The 22,770-nt window shown below is 37.0% G+C and overlaps 1 long non-coding RNA gene across 1 annotated transcript in view; it reads right to left on the bottom strand.

Annotated features, from left to right (window-relative positions):
• Positions 1–20,329, bottom strand: part of LOC116551167 — a 39,413-nt gene extending 19,084 nt beyond the window's left edge. Inside the window, exons 1-2 of the long non-coding RNA XR_004268747.1 lie at positions 18,046–20,329; positions 6,684–6,774 (exon numbers count right to left, since the gene is read on the bottom strand). This is a non-coding gene — a long non-coding RNA (uncharacterized LOC116551167). The remainder of the gene's footprint in view (positions 1–6,683; positions 6,775–18,045) is intronic.
• Between the last annotated feature and the right edge of the window lie 2,441 nt (positions 20,330–22,770).

Raw genomic sequence — 22,770 nt, 5'->3', positions numbered from 1 at the left:
AGGTCTAATACAAACTCTACCTTTTATTAATATATGACCTAGGGCAGGTTCTGTGCCTCCGTTTCTCATCTGTTAGCTATGGGTTATCATAGTACATTTACCTTATGAAATTCTTATCATGATTAAATGAAATAAATCATTAAAAAGTGATATACATTAATATATATTCCCTATTTTTTGCCTCTTTTTTTTTTTAATTGCAAATCTCTTGTTGCTGGTAAGTTTGAATTTAGTGGCTTTGGGTTGTTTGGGGTTTGTCATTGCTTGTTTTTGCACTTATATTCTCCCTTCGTTTATTTTCACATTGTCAAAGTTCTCAAAAATATTTTCTTTACCTTCTGAGGTAAAGCCTCTCACAGCCTCTCAACCTCCTTAAATTTAGGGCTGATTCTCTGAATCTGAGAAGTACAGAGTAATATTTCATAAATATTTGTTCTGAAGTCAGACAGTCCTTAGTTTAAACTGGCCTCTGCTATTCTTCAATTCTAATGCCTCAGACATCGGGGTCAGTCTTAACAATGTGCATAATAAGGTCATGTTTCCTTCTTTCTCTATGAAGCTGTTGTTAAACCTATAATGTTTTGATTGTTGTTTTGAATTTTTGGTGGGTTTTTTGCCTTGTTTGGTTTATTTTGATGATCTTCATATTTAGGAAACAAAGTACTATTTCTGTTTAAATAAACAATTTATTTAAACTCTGTAAGTCACTGTTTCTTCATTTATAAATCTATGTTACATATAAACTTGTTTCTTAAACTTGATATAAAGAATAAGTAAAATAATGCTTATATAATGCTTAACATAGTGCCAGGCATGTAGTAAATGATTTATACATGTTAGTCATTAATAATTTGTATCTGCATTTTGCATTTAGATGTTGAAATATAGCAAAGACAATTCTAAGCCAAAAAAAAACAAAGCTGGAGGCATCACGCTATCTGGCTTCAAACTATTCTACAAGGCTACTGTAATCAAAACAGCATGATACTGGTACCAAAACAGAGATGTGGACCAATGGAACAGAACAGAGGCCTTGTCACACATCTACAACCATCTGATCTTTGACAAACATGACAAAAACAGGCAATAGGGAAAGGATTCCCTATTTAATAAATGGTGTTGGGAAAACTGACTAGCCATGTACAGAAAGCTGAAACTGGACCCCTTCTTTACACCTTATATGAAAATTAACTCCAGATGGATTAAAGATTTAAACACAAGACAAAACATCATAAAAACACTAGAAGAAAACCTAGGCAATACCATTCAGGACATAAGCATAGGCAAGGACTTCATGACTAAAACACCAAAAGCAATGGCAACAAAAGCCAAAATAGACAAATGGGATCTAATTAAACTTAAGAGCTTCTGCACAGCAAAAGAAACTATCATTAGAGTGAATTGGCAACCAACAGAATAGGAAAAAAATGTTGCAATCTACCCATCTGACAAAGGACTAATACCCAGAATCTACAAAGAGCTTAACAAATTTACAAGAAAAAAAAAAAAAAAAAACAGCCCCAACAAAAAATGAACTAATTTACACTCCCACAGTTGGTGGGAGTGTAAACCATAAACTGAAACCCATAAGGGTCTATGGCTGGAGGAGTCATTATCATCACCTTTTTTAAAAGGGAAATGCATTAGAATATTACAGATCTTAAATGTTGGGTGTTTACATATAAGTGGCAGATGGCTATGTATGGTGGCTATTTTGACAGGCTGAGTGTAGAGACTCAAGAAAATTCACAGATTAGCCCACTGCAAATTATCTGCGGAAACCATCCTTGGGGAAGTCTCTTAGTCTGTTTGTGTTGCTATAAAGGAATACAGAAGACTGGGTAATTTGTAAAGAAAACAGGTTTAGTTGGCTCCCAATTCTGCCAGCTAGAAGAGTGAGCATCTGGTGAAAGCCTCAGGTTGTGTCCACTCATGGCAGGTGGTGAAGGGGAGCTGATGTGTACAGAGATCACATGATGAAAGGAAAAGTAAGAGACCAAGTGGGGAGGGGCCAGACTTCTCTTAACAATTAATCAGCTCCCACTGGAACTAACAGAACAAGAACTCACTCATTACCACGAGAATGTCGCCAAGTCATTCAAGAGGGATCCATCCCCATGACTAAAACACATTAGGCCCCACTTCCAACATCAGGGATCAAATTTCAACATAAGGTTTGGTAGTACAAACATCTGAGCTAGCAGGAAGTGACTTCTAGACTGAAACCTGGAGGTTAAGCAGGAGCCAGTCAGGTAAGCAAAGGGGAAGGGAATCTGCAAGCAAGGGAACAAGATGCCCCAAGTCCTCAAGGTGAGAAAGAGCTTGGTGTGTTAGAGACACCAATCAATGTTATTAAATTATGATTTACCGTATTTACAGAATATTACATTTTTGACCATAAGTAAAGAATGGACATCTTTCAAGCTTAGGGGAATTGTTTCTAAAACATAGACCTTTAGATTCCTAACCCAGAAGTCAAATTAAACTCTTTCTTTTTTGAGATAAGGAAACCAAAGCCCAGAAGTGAATGAAAGGGAAGCAGGGAGACAGAGAGAAGGTAGCTAAAATAATGGGCATATGTTATGGTCAGGCAAGTGACATCATACACTGTTAAGGCTCAGAAAATGATAACCCAAAATGAAGGCCTCAGAAGCAGCTCACTCTTATTTTCTCTAACCTTCTGTTTCCGGCCCCTCATTCTTCCCCAAGGCAAGCCACAGAAGCTAGAATCCCTCTTCCCCAGGACAGATCATAGAAATCAGAACCTGTTTCCTCTAAACAGTCATGAAACCTAAAAATCTTACTCTAACTTTCCTTCACCTTTCTGTGTAAAAATTGGTCATCAAAAAATTATCTGACCTACCTTGCTTGATTGTAGGTCATAAAACCACCATTCCAGAGAATGTCCTGCCTTATATCCACAAGGAAGGGATGGCTGCACAGGGATGCCGAGAAGAATCTAAACAGATTCTAAGTTTCCCCACTCAGTCCATTAGCAGAAGAACGTACCCTTTTTGTCCAATCCTGTTTCCATACTATGTTGAACATAAGTATAAAAATGAACAGTTTCCCCCATATCTCTGGGTCTTCATTCTGAAGGCTCCTGTATCATATCCAAACTCTTATCAAATAAATTTGCATGCTTTTTCTCCCATTAATCCATCTTTGCCAGTGATTTTCAGTGAACCTTCAGAGGGTAAAAGGGAAGTTTTCCCTTTGCCCCTACAACAGGCATAGTAGGAGACTGTGAAATAGAGATGTTAAATAACTCACTCAAACTCGTAGCTTTAATAAGAGGAGATCCAGAATTCAAATCCAGATTTACAGTTGTGTCTAAGATTGTTTTTGTTAGACCACTGTGGAACTTGTGTGAGTTCATTCACATGTGAACTTATCTTCACAATGGTGTTGAAACTGTTTGCCTGTATGTTCATTTCTGTACTAGTCTGTGAGCTTCTTGAGAGTCTTTTACTATTTGGAAGCACAGTTCCTGGTAGATAGATAAATTCAACAAGATGATGGATGGATGGCTGTATGGCTGGATGGATGGATGGATGGATGGATGGATATTTGAGAGAATACTTGAATAAATTTTTCTGAGGTTCTATTCAATTACCTTTCAAGGGTATTGTGATACTCTTGTCTATTTTTAAATCGAATTAATTTTAAATAATTAAATTTCAAAAAAGTAATAAGAAACCTTCCATAATTTTAAAAACAAAAAATATTAACTGAATGGTTCTAAATCCAGGAGAAGTCCTTCCTGCACGGTGATTTCCTTGCAGGCACAACATGTGGCCAGTGTGTTCTTTGGTCCCTAAGATCTGGCCTCTGTCATATTTGTTATGCATACTGAAAGTCAAATCAGTCAACAGCTCTTATTAGAGTCATTTACGACTGGCCCTTTAAATGACAGAAATAGAATCCACCTCTGAAAATAATATTTTTCTAGTGGACAAATAATTCTAGCCTCATCCTAAGAGGGGGCTAAAGCTAATATTTTACCACAAAAAGAATCTTCATTTATTGGAGAAATATCTAACCACTGGTATATACAGGCATCAACTAGTCAGAACAGATGCCATAGACCACCGGAAAGATGCCTCAATACATCAGAACAGATATCTGTGCAAATAACCAGTCCAATGCACAATGCAGGGCATAAATATCAGCCCTGCTCACAGGTCGCTGGAGATGAGGAACAGAGATCTTGAGGAGCAGAGAAAAATAGATCAAAAGAAAGAGGACCATAGAACTAGGCTACAATGTGAGGACTTGATTTAGGAACAGGCTAAAGTATAGTTTCTAGAATTTAACCACAAAATTCATATCAGTCTTGTAGCAAGCCACAAGCGTTACTAAGAATATGGAACATGGATCAGCTTGCATATTTGGTGCTAAATAATCTGAGTACTGACTTAGAGGACCTAACAAATGATGGAATTGGCCCAGTGGCTTTCAGAACAAAATAGAACCTCTAGGTGGAAATTCTAGCTGATTCAGTTGTGCAAAAACAAGAAAACCACTTCTGATCTTGAAAACAATATCATGTGTTAGCAGGGCCAGCTTCCTTTCTTCTTTCCGTCTGTTTCTTTCTTTTTGTCTGAATTATCTAGAGTCAGTTTCTGTTGCTTGCAACCAGAGAATAACTAATACATCAAATAGTTTGCTTTGTTCTTGACACATTTCTATGAATCCAATCTAATCTCATTAGCTGTTTGAACAACCCACTACTTATTCATTAGGTGTTTCTGCAGATGTTCATGTAATTTTGAGCTATTGTTTTAAAATGATTTAATGTAAGATTAATGGAGAAAACTTAGCAAGATTTGACAATGTAAATAATGGACTTTCCCCCACGGCTTTATAGTGAAGAGGCTATTGTTGGTTACTGATCACTGCTAAGTTTCAAGGTTCTATCTCCCACACAGCCCCATCCCTTAGTTCATGCTGCTTTTTCTCCCTGAAATGCCCTGTCTAATATCTCCACCAGTAGAAAGCATACTTATCCTTAAAACACTGATTTAAATATCAGCTCTGCAAAGTCTTCCCTATTTCTCAAGATAGAACTAATCACTCCACATCTCTGATTCCTGGCAACACCACTGCTGTTGGAACAATGCCTTGGACTGCAGGTAACTGAGCTTCTCAGAGGATTCATTTTGGGTTGCCCAGAGCTTCAGCAAATATTAAAAGTTATATTTTATGACTCATTGGTATAAGGATGAATATATTAATATTATATATTAAAACATTGACTCTGATCTAAAAGTTCACTTTTTCTTCCTATTTCAAAAGAAATTAAAACATTTTTATGGACATTTAAAGGTATAGTGTATCCTTGGCCCTGTGCCTGCTACATCTAATGGGTAAGTTATCCCTTCCTGCATGTGCCCTGACCTAGACATTTTTCTCACTTATCAGTCCATAGCTTAAAGGGGCTTCTAGGCAGGAGGGAAAAATTGGTTCTCATCTGGTAACAAGACAAACTTAGCATAAGGATCAGGTGATTCAGCTTCCAGGGGATGCTCTTAAAGGAGGTTTGAGTTTATCTCCACCAAAGAGCGGGTTGAAGTTTGATCCCCATTGTGGTGATAGTGGGAGGTGGGGCCCAGGAGGAGTTGCTTGGGTCAGGAGGGCAGATCCTTCATCAATGACTTGGTGTCATTTTCGAGGTACTGAGTGAGTTCTTGCTCAGGCAAGACTGAAACAGTTCTCAGGGAAATGGATTTGTTCTTATGAGAGTGCAGGTTTAATTTGGTTTTTGTTTGTTTTTAAGTTTTTTGAGACGATGTCTTGCTCTGTTGCCAGGCTGGAGTGCAGTAGCGCCATCTCGGCTCATTGCAACCTCCACCTCTTTGGTTCAAGCAATTCTCTTGCCTCAGCATTCCCTGTCCCCACTCTGCCCCCAAGTAGCTGGGATTACAGGCACCCACCACCACACCCAGCTAATTTTTTTTGTATTTTTAGTAGAAATGGGGTGTCACCATGTTGGCCAGGATGGTTTTGATCTCCTGACCTCATCATCCACCGGCCTTGGCCTCCCAAAGTGCTGGGATTACAGATGTGAGCCACCGTGCCCAGCTGAGAGTGCATTTTTGTAAAGCCAAGATGCCTCTCAGATTTTGTTTCTTCACACATGTCCGCCTTCCCTTTGACCTTTTCCACCATGTTATCATGCAGCACAAATGCCCTCACCAGAAGCCAGGACCATGCCCTTGAGCTTCCCAGCCTGCAGAACTGTGAGCTTAATAGACCTCTTTCCCTTATAAATTATCCAGTCTCAGGTATTCTGTTATAGCAACACAGAATGGATGCAGGCAGAGGCTTATATTTTTTCCTAATTGAATTACTTGAAGTATATAATGATTCTTTTCGTTAAAAAAAATTCTAAACCCATTGAAAGTTTGCTAATTCAAAGTTCAAAAACATTTTCTAGATAAAATTAGGGCTACTATAGTCATTAGCAGTCATTTCTTTTATTTAGGGATGCACCAATTTAGAATAAAATTTTAGTTAATCCCAAATAAAATAACTATCCTTTGCATGATGCTTCACAATTTTCTAAGCGCATTCACATATATTATTTATATGATCCACACACCAAATCTGAACTATTGCTGTCACTTATTTTTCATTTGACAGGCAAGAAAAACAAGCTTCAGACAGATTAAGTGACTTACCCAAGGTCACATAACAGGTAGTGTAGTCTGGGACTCATGCCCAGTTCTTCTAATTCCAGAAGCTCATATTCTTTTCACTATATCATGCTGCCTGTAGAAAAAAAGCATCTATGTCATATGTAAACACATACATAAAAAAGATGAGCTTATAATCTAAGTAGGTTGACACTCTGTTACAAAACCTAATGGCATTTTGTGGAGATATATATAATTGTGTTGTGTGTTTAGTTTTAAAATATTTTAATAAGAAGATGGTTGGCAAAATTTATTTTCAAGGAGAGTCAAAACTACCCAATTATATTTATTTACGCAAAATTCTATGGATTGTGAACTTTGGTTGAAGCTATGACACATACATCAGAAATACATAGATAGGTGTATATCCTTTTAATTTCAAGTTCCAAGTCTTGTGCTGTTTAGGTTGTTAGTGTTCCTCTTCTTTCTCCTCCCAGCCTCCCACCCTTTTCAGGTATGCAGCCTAAAGCAAACTTGACTTTGAGAGTGTTTTCTTTCATCAACTCTTTTGCTCCTGAAAGGGGTAATTTCTCCACAAAAGAAACAAATCAAAGGGAGGAAATGGCATTGAACAAATCTGATCATGAAAAAGGCAAAACTCTTAATAGCATGAAAACTAGTATATCATACATTTTTTAAATGAAAGTTTATTAAAATTAGCCGGCATGGATCTTCACTCTTCACAAGAAAGTTGGGCAAACTAAAGAATGATGCTGCAGAGATTTCAAAAGCATGTGTGACTCAACACCATACAATACACAAATTGGCTATGTCAATATAAACGTGATTGTAGTTTTCACTGTTCTAGAAGCTAGTCTGACTGAACAAAAGTTATATTAAGCTAAATCGGCAAGATCAGTCAATAATTGAATAATTTAATGTACACATTTCACCTCAGTTCAATTTCATTTCAATTACCTACAGAAGGGTTGGGGAATAGTTATAAGATTTTTCTGGAATGTATTCCAGCTTAAAAATACTTGTGTGTTGGCCAGGTGCAGTGGCTCATTCCTATAATCCCAGCACCTTGGAAGGCCAAGGCAGGTGGATCACGAGGTCAAGAGATCGAGAACCTCCTGGTCAACATGGTGAAACCTCGTCTCTACTAAAAATACAAAAAAATTAGCTGGGTATGGTGGTATGTGCCTGTAGTTCCAGCTACCAGGGAAGCTGAGGCAGGAGAATTATTTGAACCCGGGAGGCAGAGGTTGCAGTGAGCCCAGGTCTCACCACTGTACTCCAGCCTGGCGCCTGGTGACGGAGTGAGACTGTGTCTCAAAAAATATATATATACTTATGTATTATTTTACTTATAAATAAATACATTAATTTAACTTTGCAAATACCTTGATTTTACATATCTTACATTTTATTCACTTCATTTGTGATATGAATACAAATAATTACACTGTATATTTTTAAAATACACAACCTAATTTTGTTATGCATTCTATATTCTTCAACTTTTTGGTCTCTGGGTCACAAAATAAAAGGCATATTTCAGGTGCTGCCCCATGAGGTTACCACTGCCACAGATTGGTTTTTACCTACAACGGACATCCTAACCAGAAAGTCCACAGGTCAAGCAAATGCTGTACTACAACCTGGCTCAACACAGCAGTGAGGCACTTAAAGCCATGTGTGCACAGTACGTCTTCCTTGCAGTCAGGCAGCTTGTTGCCCTAGTAGTAAATTTCATCTGACAATCTAAGAACAATATTTGCTCCCCTATATTTTACTTATTGGCACATGGAATGGCCCCAAAATTTGGATAAACATTATAGGAGCTAAGAGGAAACAGTTAATACAGATGGAGTGCTTCACAAGGCAGATGGGCTTTTGAGGATACTTTATATATATATATATATACTTTACGTTCTGGGATACATGTGCAGAATGTGCAGGTTTGTTACATAGGTATACATGTGCCATGGTGGTTTGCTGCACACATCAACCCATCATTTACATTAGGTATTTCTCCTAATCCTATCCCTCCCCTAGCCCCCCAACCTCCAACAGGCCATAGTGTGTGACGTTCCCCTCCCTGTGCCCATGTGTTCTCATTGTTCAATTCCCACTTATGAGTGAGAACATGTGCTGCTTCATTTTCTTTTCTTGTGTTAATTTCCTGAGAATGATGGTTTCCTGCTTCACTGATGTCCCTGTAAAGGACATGAACTCATTCTTTTTTATGGCTACATAATATTCCATGGTATGTATGTGCCACATTTTCTTTATCCAGTCTATCATTAATAGGCATTTGGGTTGGTTCCAAGTCTTTGCTATTGTGAATAGTGCTTCAATAAACATATGTGTGCATGTGTCTTTATAGTAGCATGATTTGGGTATATACCCAGTAATGGGATTGCTGGGTCAAATGGTATTTCTGCTTCTAGATCCTTGAGGAATCACCACATTGTCTTCCATAATTGTTGAACTAATTTACACTCCCACCAACAGTGGAAAGGTGTTCCTATTTCTCCACATCCTCTGCAGCATCTGTTGTTTCCTGACTTTTTAATGATCACCATTCTAACTGGTGTGAGATGATATCTCATTGTGGTTTTGATTTGCATTTCTCTAATGACCAGTGATAATGAGCTTTTTTTTTTAATATGTTTGTTGGCTGCATAAATGTCTTCTTTTGAGAAGTGTCTGTTCATATTCTTTGCCCACTTTTTGATGGGGTTGTTTTTTTCTTGTAAATTTGTTTAAGTTCTTTGTAGATTCTGGATATTAGCCCTTTGTCAGATGAATAGATTGCAAAAATGTTCTCCCATTCTGTAGGTTGCCTGTTCACTCTGATGACAAGTTTCTTTTGCTTTGCAGAATTTCTTAAGTTTAATTAGATCCCATTTGTCAATTTTGGCTTTTGTTGTCATTGCTTTTGGTGTTTTCATCATGACGTCCTTGCCTACGCCTATGTCCTGAATGTTATTGCCTAGGTTTTCTTCTAGGGTTTTTATGGTTTTAGGTCTTACATTTAAGTCTTTAATCCATCTGGAGTTAATTTTAGTGTAAGGTTTTAGGAAGGGGTCCAGTTTCTGCTTTCTGTACATGGCTAGCCAGGTTTCCCAACACAATTTATTAAACAGGGAATCCTTTCCCCATTGCTTGTTTTTGTCAGGTTTGTCAAAGATCATATGGTTGTAGACGTGTGGCGTTATTTCTGAGGCCTCTGTTCTGTTCTATTCGTCTATATATCTGCTTTGGTACCAATATCATGCTGTTTTGGTTACTGTAGCCTTGTATATAGTTTGAAGTCAGGTAGCATAATGCCTCTAGCTTTGTTATTTTTGCTTAGGATTGTCTCAGCTATACTTTTAATAATGATTTATGGAAGACCAATCATGGTTCAGGTGTGTGCTCAGCTCTAGGGAATACCAGGAGGAAGACATATCCCAAACCTCAAAGAGCTCAACAGAATTATCATTATCTTACTTCCCAAATTTAGCATACTCATTGGCACATAATAGGTGCTCAATAAATCTTTGCTGAATCAGTGGAAGGTCTGCTTACTATTGCAAGACAATTGTTACAAACATAGTCTTAAACGCACAAGAGCTCCAAGCTGGAGGGGCAGAGTAAATAAAAGGAACAAGCATGAATGAAATGAGGAGGGATAATAATAGGTGTGGCTGGGATTACACAATACAGAGGAGAAATGTCGTGTGGAAAAAAAAAAAGTTCTTTAAGTGCAAGATGTAGTCTGGGTACCGTGGCTCAAGCCTGTAATCCAGGAACTTTGGGAGGCCAATGCGGGTGGACAACCTGAGGTCAGGATTTCAAGATCATCCTTGGCAAAATGGTGAAACCCTGCCTCTACTGAAAATACAAAAATTAGCCAGATGTGGTGGTGCACACTTGCCTGTAGTTCCAGCTGCTCGGGAAGCTGAAGCAGGAGAATCGCTTAAACCTGGGAGGCGGAGGTTGCAGTGAGCCAAGATTGTGCCACTGCACTCCAGCCTGGGCGACAGAGTGAAACTCCATCTCAAAAATAAATAAATAAATAAGATGTAAATGAATTTTATAAGAAAGGAAAAAATAAGCTAATGAAGACACATGAAAATTAAAAATTTTCCAATGTTTACTTGGAAATTGAAAGCTTTGACATCACTGATAAATATGAAATATTGTATTAATTTACAAAAAGATAAATTTTAAATCATATTTTGGAGACTTCAATTATGACTTGCTATGAACAAAATAAGCAATGTTTTAAAACTTCCATTTTTTTCAACCACTTAAGTTTTTATGTTGAATGATTATAGATTGTTAAGCATTGTTTCCCCACAGTATTCCTTAAATCGTTTTTGAAATTAGTTTTTTAACTTAGGGAAAGAACGTTGTGTCATAGATTTGGTGACGGGAATTGTCAAAAATAAAATTAATAAAGAGCACACTTTAAGAAAAACTAGCACTAACATAATTTATGACTACCCCAGAAAGTTCTTAATGTTTTTCAATTCTACTTTTAATAAAAGTACGCAGAGCAATAACTAGTAATGATTTGCATAAGTCTGCTGAGAATACTTTTTGATTCTTCAAAAAGAATCCTTTTGAATTGATAGAACTGGAATCAGAAATACAAGTAAGTCATCAGTTTTGCTTTGCCAGTGAAGTCTGTCAAAGTCCAGAGAGCAACTAGAAATCTGACAAAACAGAGTGCAAAAATTTAAAATTTCAGATCTCAGTTGCATTTTGGCTATGGGAGTTTTTTGAGTTGAAAGGCATGACAAATCTTAAAAGGATAATTTCTTAACAGGACAATCTCATAATATCTATATGAGATATAGGCATTGTTAATAAGTATATTAATATATGATTCTAACAAAGATTTCTTCATTCTCATAGCCAAAATGTAGCCAACTATCTAAGAGTTATCTGTTGCTAAGACAGCTCTTAACCTTTATCACTACCAGTAGAGACTTTTCTATTCTAAAATCCTGACAATGTTCAAAGCTCTCTCAGAGAAGTCCTGACTTCCCAATAAGGTCGCCGAGGTACTTGCACCTGTAGTCCCAGCTCCTGGGGAGGCTAAGGCAGGACAATTTTTTCAGGCCAGGAGTTTGACACTGTAGTGCACTATTCTCACACCTGTGAATAGCCATAGCACTCCAGCCTGGGCAACATAGAGAGACCCTATCTCTTAAAAGAAAAAGATGTATTTATGCCTATTTTTACACATCAAAGTAATACAGGCATAATACATTTTTGAGAGACATACAATAATAAATGCATTTATGTAATTTTCAACTTTTTTCATTAACAGAAACATTCTGAATTACAAAAGACAAATTTAACCTGCTTATTGATATTGTTTAGAGGTGAATGTTTACATTTTGATTTGGTAACATATAATTTGGTCCTCTAATTGCTTAGGTGTTTAGACATTAGGTAAATTTGACAGTGTCTCAAGCAATTTACGGAATAATAAATTAGTTCTAAGATTATTTCAATGAAATATAGGTTTGTCAAAACATTTGGATCTAACCTACTTTATTCTTATTAAAGCTTGGAATAAACCAAAATAAATATGCCAGTAGCATAATATTGCTGCCAGGTTGTTAAGAAAATCTGGCCAAATTTGATTCTATTCAAGAGCAAGCTTTTATTTTCAAAATATACAATGGGAACTATCAAAATGACTAAAACTTTCTATATATACAGGCCCTTTATAGCCTATGAATCCAAGTCTACCCAAGTTTTACTCTATTTAAAATTGATTTGGACTGATCGTTTATTTTGGAAATAAAGGGATTAATTCCATTAGAACAAGAAGAGCAGAGCCTACAACAACCCTCCCATTGGAAGCAATGCAGCTATTTTCCAAAATACTGGAAAGAGACTACTAGAAGATGACAATACTCTGAAGATGTAAAGCAAAGATGTTCTGAAGAAGAAAGACAAGATGTTGTGCTCTCAGAAAGTAGTGAAGTTCAAATAATTTAAAAAGTAATGATAGGAATAAATCAAAGGCAGATTTGGCTCAGAGGGGTTGGGGAAGAAGACAGACTGATAATTATTAAAACTGTGGCAAGTAATTAGAAAAGGCCCAAATAAAATTCTGTCTGATATCGATACTGAACAGAGCACTTATGCTTTGCCTGAGCGTACTGCAGAAATCAACCGAACTTAGCAGTTGCTTGGGGAAAAATTCTGGGCAGAAGCCAAACAAATCAGCATAGTCTTTGTAAATTTTACCCAAAAAAGGAATGTACTCCTACACAGGTAGCCAACAACTATTCTTATCTACAGATGTGCATGCCAATCTTCTCTTTAAGAAGAGGCATGTATTTCCCCTCTTCTCAGCTCTGACCTGGACCTGTGACTTATGTTGACCAAGAGGATGTAGCAAAAGTGAGGGACACTGTGCCCATTCTGAGCTGAGACTTTAAGAGCTCTGGCAGCATCTATTTTCTCTGTCTTTTGGAAACCAGTTGTCATGCTTGAAGGAAGCCAGCTTAGACTGCTCCAGGAAGAGATCTACCTGGAAGAAGACTGAGGTGCTCCAGCCACTCAAACCACGCCAGTTGAGCCACCAGATATGTAAGGGTAGGGGAGGCCTTTTTCAATCTTCCAGACCCAGCCCAGCCATCAACTAGTTATACTTGTGTACCCCAGTTGATATGGCATGGAGCAAAAGAGCTGCCAGTCAACTTGTAAAAGAAGTAACAAATCATAAGCCACTAATTTTCAGGGTAGTTATACAGCAATCAATAAGTAGAATTTATAGCAAATCCAAAGGAAATGTAACAAGAGCAGAGACTAGTAGCTGGAGAGTAATAGATGAATTTTAAATGAACTATTTTATTAAAGTAACATGAAGTGACACATGCTAGAGTAGACAACAGAATAATGGAAATAGAAAGTGGCAAAGAAAGCCAAGTAATGAGTCTGGGAGGCTAATGACTGAATGTCGGGTCATTAAACCAAAAAGTATCTTGAACATAGGAGAAAAATTAATTGTTGTGATAAAAGAAAACTGGTCATTTTCAGTGATAGTAAAAGAGCTTACTGCATTCCAATTCGAATATGATTAGAGCAGCTAAACAAAAGTTAAACAAAAATCTCTTTGGATAAATCAGGCAGCTACCAAAGCAGTCAATACTTCAGGAGCCATGATTCCAGAGAGAAAGGAAGCTTGGTGACATGACCTCAACAATCTGTGGAAGTCTGATGCATTGAATGATTTCCAAGCTACAGCTATGCAGGACTGAGAGACTAAGAAGGCAAGAAGAAGGTAATGTCCAAAGGCAGGAATCCTAACGGTGTTCAACAATCTTATTACTGAAAAAGTAGAATTCAGGGCCCTCCCAGGAGGAAAACTACTAGTAAATTTCTTATAGTTCCAGTCAAGACTTCAGAAGGACTATATCCTAAGAATAAATGTGAACTACAATTAGACTTCATTTTACCAAGTACTGAAACCATCTCTGAGCCAACTCAACCTCAGGTAGAACTGTGGTGAACTTCTCCTAATCTAATTGCTAATTAGAAAGGGGGGAAAATCCTCCTTGGAAGAAGGGTAACATCTATGAAAGCCTCAATTATTTATATAATTTTTCAAACACAATGTCTGGTACTCAATTTTAAAACTACAAGGTATGCCTGGAAAAGACAAAATATCTGGCATATAATAGGAAAAAAAAGACAATGGAAGTAGACCTATAGGTAATCCAGATATTATAGTTATTACTTGTGGTCTGTGTAATTATTATAAATATATCCAAGAAAACAAATGACAAGATGGAAAATTTCACTAGAGAACTAAAATCTATTAAAAGTTACATTTAAATAAAAAGCCTGTTAATAGGCACTACAATAACAACAAAAAAAATAAAACCCAATAGATGAGATTAACTCCAGTTTGGACATAGCAGAAGAAAAATTTAGACACTAGAAGGAAGTTTCATGGAATATATCCATTAATGCATTTATAGAAAAAAATGATAAAAGCCACAGTAAAAAGTGTACAGGATAGAATGAAAAGATCTAACATACTCATATATGGCCTATAAAAAGTTTAAAAACCAAGAATAGAAGGCATCATAGATTATGTCTTCCCAAAGATGGTCATATACTCTTTAGTATGGCACTTCTCCCATTGAGAGGTGAAATCTAATTCCTCTCTCCTTGGATTTGGGCTGTTCTTAGTGACTTTCTTAACCAGTAGAAAATAGTAGAAGTGATATTCTAGGACTTCTAATCTTGGTCATAAGAAGTCTCGAAGCTTCCACTCAAGCTTCTTAAAACACTCTGTCTGCTAGTCTTGAGCTATAATGTAAAAATTCAATTAACCTGAGACCACCCTACTGGAGAAGCCATACGTATTCACCATGGTGAAGAGCCCCAGCTGAGCCAGGCTTTTAGTGATCCCCACCAAGGGGACATGTAAGAGAAGCCATCCATCAGCTGCATACTTCAAAGTGACCTCTCTTCGTACCATATGAAACCCCAGAATTTCCCAGGGTTATGCTCATTATTAACGTAGCAGTTGATGAAAGGTCAAGAACATCATGTATTTAAATGGTATGGGGTGACAAATGTTACCAATCATTTTTAGATTAATGAAAGAGGATCTACGGTATCACAAACTGCTGAAATTACACAGAGCATCTCCTATCTATTTAGTTCACTAGAACAGGGGTTGGCAAACATTTTCTACAAGGTCACAGATAGGATATACTTTAGGCTTTACAGGCCAAGAGGCATATATACTCATATACTCATATATATATATATAATAGAGTATAATATTTTGTGACACATGTCTACTTATGAGAAGAATGAAATTCTTTTGGGGGTGATAGCACTTAGTTTAATTGGGGTTCCAAATTAGTGTGCCCCATCATCAAATAAATTGGACATGTTAAGCTGTAAAAACCATTCATAAGCTATACAAAAATAGTCATCAGACCAGATTTGGCCCACAGGCTATGGTTTGCTAACCCCTGTACCACAATATAAAAAAAGTAAATTGAGTAGCTTTCCTTGAAGCTCCTCTGCAATTAGGTAAAGACACAAGGTTAGTGTTGTTTTTGTTTTATATGCTCTTCTGTTGGCTTTGCACAGAGCAGGGAAGATCCACAAACATTTCTTGGGTGCTTTTATGTGATTACTGGACATATGAGTAATGATGTGGTTTAGCTGTATCCCCACCTAAATCTCATTTTGAATTGTAGCTCCCACAATTCTGTGTCGTGGGAGGGACCCAGTGGGAGGTAATTGAATCTTGGGGACAGGTCTTCCCCATGCTATTCTCATGATAGTGACTAAGTCTCATGAGATCTGATGGTTTTATAAAGGGGAGTTTATAAGCTCTATTTTCTTGTCTGCCACCATGTGAGACATGCCTTTCACCTTTTGCCATGATTGTGAGGCCTCCCCAGACACGTGGAACTGTGAGTCCATTAAACCTGTTTCTTTTTTACATTGCCCGGTCTCAGGTATGTCTTTATCAGCAGCATGAAAATGGACAAATACAACTAAAGTGATAAGAAACTGCCCTTCAGGTTTCTCTTCTGTTTTTTCTATGTCTCTTGACTTCAATTAAGACCCCCTTTAGAAAGCCTTCCCATCTCTCTGGCATAGAATAATAGAGTTGGCTCTATCTGCTAAATATATCTGGGCCTGGAGACTCTGGGTTACTCATCCTCTCTCTGTAAAATCTCCCCTATTTAAATTTAAGCATCTTCATTATCAAAAACATTTTTTTCCAACCTCAGTCATTTAAGTTATAATATAAATTTCTTTGAATTTAATTAAAGTATAAGTTGGTTACTGGTCTGCAAGCACCCCTTCTGTACCTTAAGGATAATCCTACAGAGTCTTTTTCATCAGTTCCACTAAGTGTGCGACAATGTCTCCTTGAATATAGGAAGTGTTTGCTAAGAAACACATTGTTGTGCTAGATCTAAGACAAAAACCAATACCATCAATGAAAATAGTTATGTGGTATCATTATTTTCACCTGTGATTAGCTATGGGGTTTTTGTTAAAACCCAACATACTGTATCTGAAAAACCATGTGATCTCAGGTGAATCAACATTCTTAGAAAAATTCCAGTAACTCCTACTAAAAATTGCACACTATCGTTAAATAAATTCACATGTTGCTAACAAAAACACACAGTTTAAACAATTAAATTCAATTATTCTACAATGGAAACAGTACTGTTTTGGAAAAGACAGCAATTTAACTGTCATTACTAGGCATCCTCCCATTCTCCCATTTTATTTCTTTGTATGAAAACATTTATTTTGTGAGAACTAAACTATTGTTGAAATTTTCTAGAGGCACAATTTATCTGAAATGATAGCTTGTGAGAAATGCATAGGGTACATAATTAGCAGATACTTGCGCAAAAAAAAAATGAATAACCTAAAACTGGAATTTCTTCATTATTTTTTCTGTGTCTAGAAAATCAAAGAAGATCATATTCATCTTTTCTTCAGACTCTCTTATATGGTGTTTCATTACTTTTATATTTTCTTATAATGAAATTTTCTCATAAGTGACCATCTTGTCTTGCCCATTTTGTCCACATATTTCCATCTATACCATTAGAGCACTAAATTATGTTGATTAAATTACCAACTCCAATGAGTTCCCATTAACTTGAGCATTTTCATCTTTGTTTATAAGGACATGAAAGGATTGCTGTGAACGTTGTGTGATTTTCTAACAGAATTACATTTGACCTCTGATAATTGAATCTAAACTGTGGGGTGGACTTTCCTCTGGAATATGTTAATTAGTTCCCCAAGGAACTTAGCATATTTTGCTTATCTAACATATCCAATATGTCATTCTCTTTTACCTGGAACAGGTTCTCTTATGGAAACAATAATTTCTTTTTTTGTCTCAACAAAGATGCATTAAGCTGAGGCATAGCAGTTCCTAAAAGTATAGTAAATGTCATTGTGCAAATTTAGTTACTTCAAAAGGGCAGAATCATCAGAAGACTCATAGCTGTTGGCTTTGTCACCTGAGAACAGAATTGAGCAAATGCATCAAAGGATTTCTGTACTTGGTTCTAAGTGCTTTTTGTGAAGATATAAATGTGTTCCATCATTTTATTTACTGTTTCCATATGTCTTCATCAAGATTCCTCCATTTTGTCACTGTGCATTCTGGGAAGGGTAGCTCATTCTGAGAGTATCAGTAACCACACACAGTAAGGATTTCATTGTTAATCAATTGATTTGTAAGTGAATTCTACCATTAGCAATATCTAGAGTATCTCACTCTTCTCTGAATTTTCCCAAAGCATATCCTTAGTATGTGTTATGGGCTGAACTGTGTTCTCCACAAATTTTTATATTGAAATCTAAACTCGCTTACCTTGGAATTTGATTGTAGTTGGAGATGTGGTCTTCACGGAGGCAATTAAGTTCAAATGAGGTCAGGAGGGTGGGCTGTAACCCAATATGGCTGGTATCCTTATAAGAAGAGGAGAATAGGACACAGGCACAAAGTAAGACCACATGAAAACAAAGGAGGAGGCACATTATAAGCAAAGGACTTAGAATCAATCAATCCTGTGAACCCAAAATATTGAGACAGGTATCAATTTAGAAAGTTTGTTTTGCCAAAGTTAAGGACATGCATGTGACACAACCTCTGGAGGTCCTGACGATGTGCCAAGGTGGTTAGGGTACAGCTTGCTTTTACATATTTTAGAGAGACATGAGACATCAAATCATATGTGTAAGATGTATATTGGTCAGTTCCATGAGGTGTAACAACTCGAAGCAGGAGCCTCCAGGTCATAGGTAGATCAGAGGGAAAAGATTGAATTCTTTTGAGTCCTCGATCAGCCTTCCACTGAATACACCACTTAGTCTGGCTCAGTGATTCTGCATTTTTACATTAACAATAGGGCAGAGGAAGCAATCAGATGTGCATTTGCTTCAGGTAAGCAGAGGGATAACTTTATGTTCTGCACCTGTGGAGATAAGGGATCCGTTTATGTTGCCAGGGTAAAATTCAACAGAACTGTGTTAGGGCAAAGATCTTGAGTCCCACAAGCAATTTCCTTATGGGAAAATTGTGAGGGAAGTATGTAGCTCTTTTATCTTTTTAGCTATCTTATCTAGGAATAAAATGGGAGGCAGGTTTGCCTAATGCAGTTCCCAGCTTGACTTTTCCCTTGGCTGGGTGATTTTGGGGGTCCTAGGATTTATTTTTCTTTCACAATACCTTTATCTTGGACTTCTAGCTTCCAGGATTGTGAGAAAATAAATTTCTGTTGTCTAAGCCCCCCAGTCTGTAATACTTTATTATGCAGCCCTAGCTAGCTAATACAATATGCCAACTTGGGCAACAGTTATTTATGCATATATTTTAGCTTCTAGAGGTCAACCTTATGAGATTCTTGGAATTAAAGTCCATGTCCTAAACATTTCTGTGTCCTCTAGAACATACTCTTTTGCACATAATAGATGTTTAATAAGTATAAACTGAATAAATTAATTTTAAAATACAGAAATAGTACAAGATTTTTCTACAAGAATATTTTAAAGCAAGCTTTGAAATACATTTTTTAAAAATACATTTAATTTTTAAACACAATATTAAGGAAAAGGATTTGCAAATATTATGATGTGCTACTATGAATAATACCTAACATGGTATTATGATCTTGAAAGGGCTTTAATATATATAGTAATTGGATAAGTTCCCTACTGCTACTATAACAAGTTACCGTAAATCGAGTAACTTGAAACAACACAAATTATTCTCTTACAGTCGTGGAAATCAGAAGTCTAAAAGCCAGGTCTTGTCAGGACTGCTGCCTCCCAGGGGCTCAGGGAAGAATGTTTCCTTTCCTTTTCCAGCTGGTAGAAGCTGCCTACATTCCGCAGCTCCTGGTGCCTTTCCCCATCTTCAAAGGGCATCCCTCCAACCTCTGGTTTTGTCATCACATCTTCTTTTTTTTACTTTGATCCTCCTGCCTCCCACTTACAAAGAAACTTGTGATGACATTAAGCCCATCTGGATAATCTCCTCATCTCTAAATCCTTAACTTGATTGTATCTGCAAAGTCCCTTTCACCATAAAAAGTAATATACTCACAGATCCCAGTGATTAGGACCATGGACATCTTTGGAGGACCATTCATCAGCCTACCACATATTTGGGCAGGCTCTGGGCTAGTCATGCTGTAATAGAAGCAAGCGAAGAAGCTAACGCAGCCCTGGGGACTGCCCAGAAAAGGAAGTAGAGAAGAGAGCCTGCTCCAAAGTGAGTGTAAGTAAAGGCAGGTGGAGGGTGATTGTTTAAAAGGCTCAGGAGTGTTTACCAAGTTCAGGTGAGTGGTCCCAGAAAATGAAAGTAAAAGCTGTTCCCAGTTCCTGTCAAGCCCACCACCACGGTAAATTAACTTTTAATTTATTTAGTAGGATGGAGAAATGGAAAGTATATGCCTGCTAAATTTGAAAATTAATTCAATTCAAACTATGATTTCTGGCAATCATTCCAGGTCCATGTCCTAAAAAGTACTTAACCCTTACAGAGCTATCATATCAAAACGTAATTTAATGGCCAACAGGTATATGAAAAGTTCACAACATCACTAATCATCAGGGAAATGCAAATCAAAACCACAATCAGGTATTAAATATTAGTAAATTAGTATAGCCATTATGGAAAACAGTATGGAGATTTCTAAAAAAGAGAGAAACAAAAAACAGTACTTGTGTACCTATGCAACAATCTTGCATGTTCTTCACATGTACCCCAAAACCTAAAATGCAATAAAATAAATAAATGGGAAAAAAAAAAACAGTACTACCATACAATCCAGCAAACCCATCATTGGATATTCATCCAAAGGAAAAGAAATCAGTATATCCAAGGGATACCTCCACTCACATGTTTATCAAAGCTCTATTTACAACACCAAAGATATGGAATCAATCTAAGTATCCATCAGTGAACAAATGGATATGGGAAATCTGGTATATATACACAATGAAATACTATTCAGCCATGAAAAGAATGAAATCATGTCATTTGTAGCAACGTGGGTGGAAATAGAGGTCATTATGTTAAGTGAAATGAGCCAGGCACAGAAAGACACATGTCACATATTCTCACATACATGTGGGAGCTAAAAAAGTTGATCACATAAGAGAGAGAGAGTAGAATGATGGTTACCAGAGGCTGGGAAGAATGTGTCTGTGGTGGGAAGGTCCACCACAGAGATGTTCATCACAGATACACCAACAAAGACAGTTTGGTTAACAGGTACAAACATACAGCTAGATAGAATAAGTTCTAATGTTCTACAGCAGACTAGTGTGACTATACTTAACAACATATTGTATATTTCAAAATAACCAGAAGAGAGCACTTCAAATATTCCTAGCACTTGGAAATGATAAGCACGGGAGGTGACAAGCACCCCAAACACCCTGACTTGATCATTATACAGTCTATGCACACAACAAAATATCACATCTACCCCCATAAATATGTACCAATATTGTGTATTAATTTTAAAATGTTAAAAAAAAAAAAAAAGGCTGAGCATGATGGCTCACATCTGCAATCTCAGCACTTTGGGAGGCCAAGGTGGGAGGTTTACTTGAGCCCAGGAGTTCGAGACCAGCCTAGACAACGTAATGAGAACTGCTCCCATCTCTACAAAATCTTTTTTTTTAATTTCAAAAAACATAATTTGACACATAATAGCTTAATCACTTTAATAGCACTGCTGAGAAAGTGACACCATTACATTTCGGAGAGCAATATATATATAAAGATTATATCTCTGTAGGAAGTACAGACTATAAAGTTTAATAACTTATTCTGACACTATGATCAACTAGGTATTCTGGGTAGGAATTTTACACAAATATAAATAAACTAAACAAAAATAAGCAAAAACTAAAGCAATTTTGGTTTGGAAAATAAATGGTAAATTTGGTTGTTTTGTTTTATTTTGATTTTTTGCCAGAATTTTCCAGATGTATTATCTACTTTGCCCAATTAGTCCAACCTTATAGCTGCATGAAGTGAACATACTTTATGACTCTCTTTAATGTTTCTACCCATATCTGTTGTTAAAGCAAACTAAATATGGCTTGAGAAGGACTCTATACTTCTATATCTGTGTCCTTGTAGATGAACTGTAACGTAGCTTAATAGTCAGACAAGATTGAAAACCTAATTTAGGAGTATGTGCCTGTAGTAATAGCTGTGGCCAATCCCAGCAGCCATACTTCACCCCTCATAGACTGCTGAGCGTTCAGACTGTGTTCAAATAAGGTAAATGCCAACCTGTAACCAAGCCAGCCTCACTGCTGATTTCTCTAAGTCATTTCCCTCTTTTTGTTCTGTAAATCTTCTTCTACCACGTGGCTGCACTGGAGTCTCTGAATCTGCTGTGATTTTGGGGCTGCCTGATTCAGGAATTATTCATTGTTCAAGTAAACTCCTTTAATTTGGCTGAAGTTTTTCTTTTATCACTATGTACTAACTAACCACAGAGTTTTAAGATTTTTTCTAAATATAAAGCTAAATCATTTTATGACCTAGTGAAAGTTAAAATACTAAAATTATGCCAAGTTTCACACACACACACACACGAACATGTGTGATGCCATGAAAATATTCAAAATGTACAAAAGCCTCTGAATAATTTTGAAATCTCTAAAACATAACATGTTACAGGGGCCTAGGGAAAACTTCCCTTATCTTTCCAAAGGTTCGCTTAAAATCAACTGACAAAAGGCAGAATAATAGGAGCTCCATAGGAAGTACAGACTATAAAGTTATTATACAGATATTTTTGATGATAGTTTTCTATGTGACACAGGAGCCTTCAGGATGAAGACCCAAAGATATCAGGGAAACTGTCCCTGTTTATGCTTAGGTTCAGCAAAATATGGACAGCCTCGTAGAAATATAACTGGGCAAAAAATGCATGGTCTAATACAAATAGACTGAGTGGGGAAACTCAGCAAGGCCTGTCTGTCTGGATTCTTCCTGGTCTCTGTGCAGCATTCCTTCTTTCTGGATATGGGACAGGACCCTCTCAGGAATAAGGGTGCTTGCCATCTA

This window comes from Sapajus apella, unplaced genomic scaffold, assembly GCF_009761245.1.
Source record: "Sapajus apella isolate SASKATOON/1434 unplaced genomic scaffold, GSC_monkey_1.0 scaffold9, whole genome shotgun sequence".
Lineage (NCBI taxonomy): Eukaryota > Metazoa > Chordata > Mammalia > Primates > Cebidae > Sapajus > Sapajus apella.
Note: the sequence above shows the minus strand (reverse complement) of the source record. Positions and strands in the feature narration are given on the sequence as shown.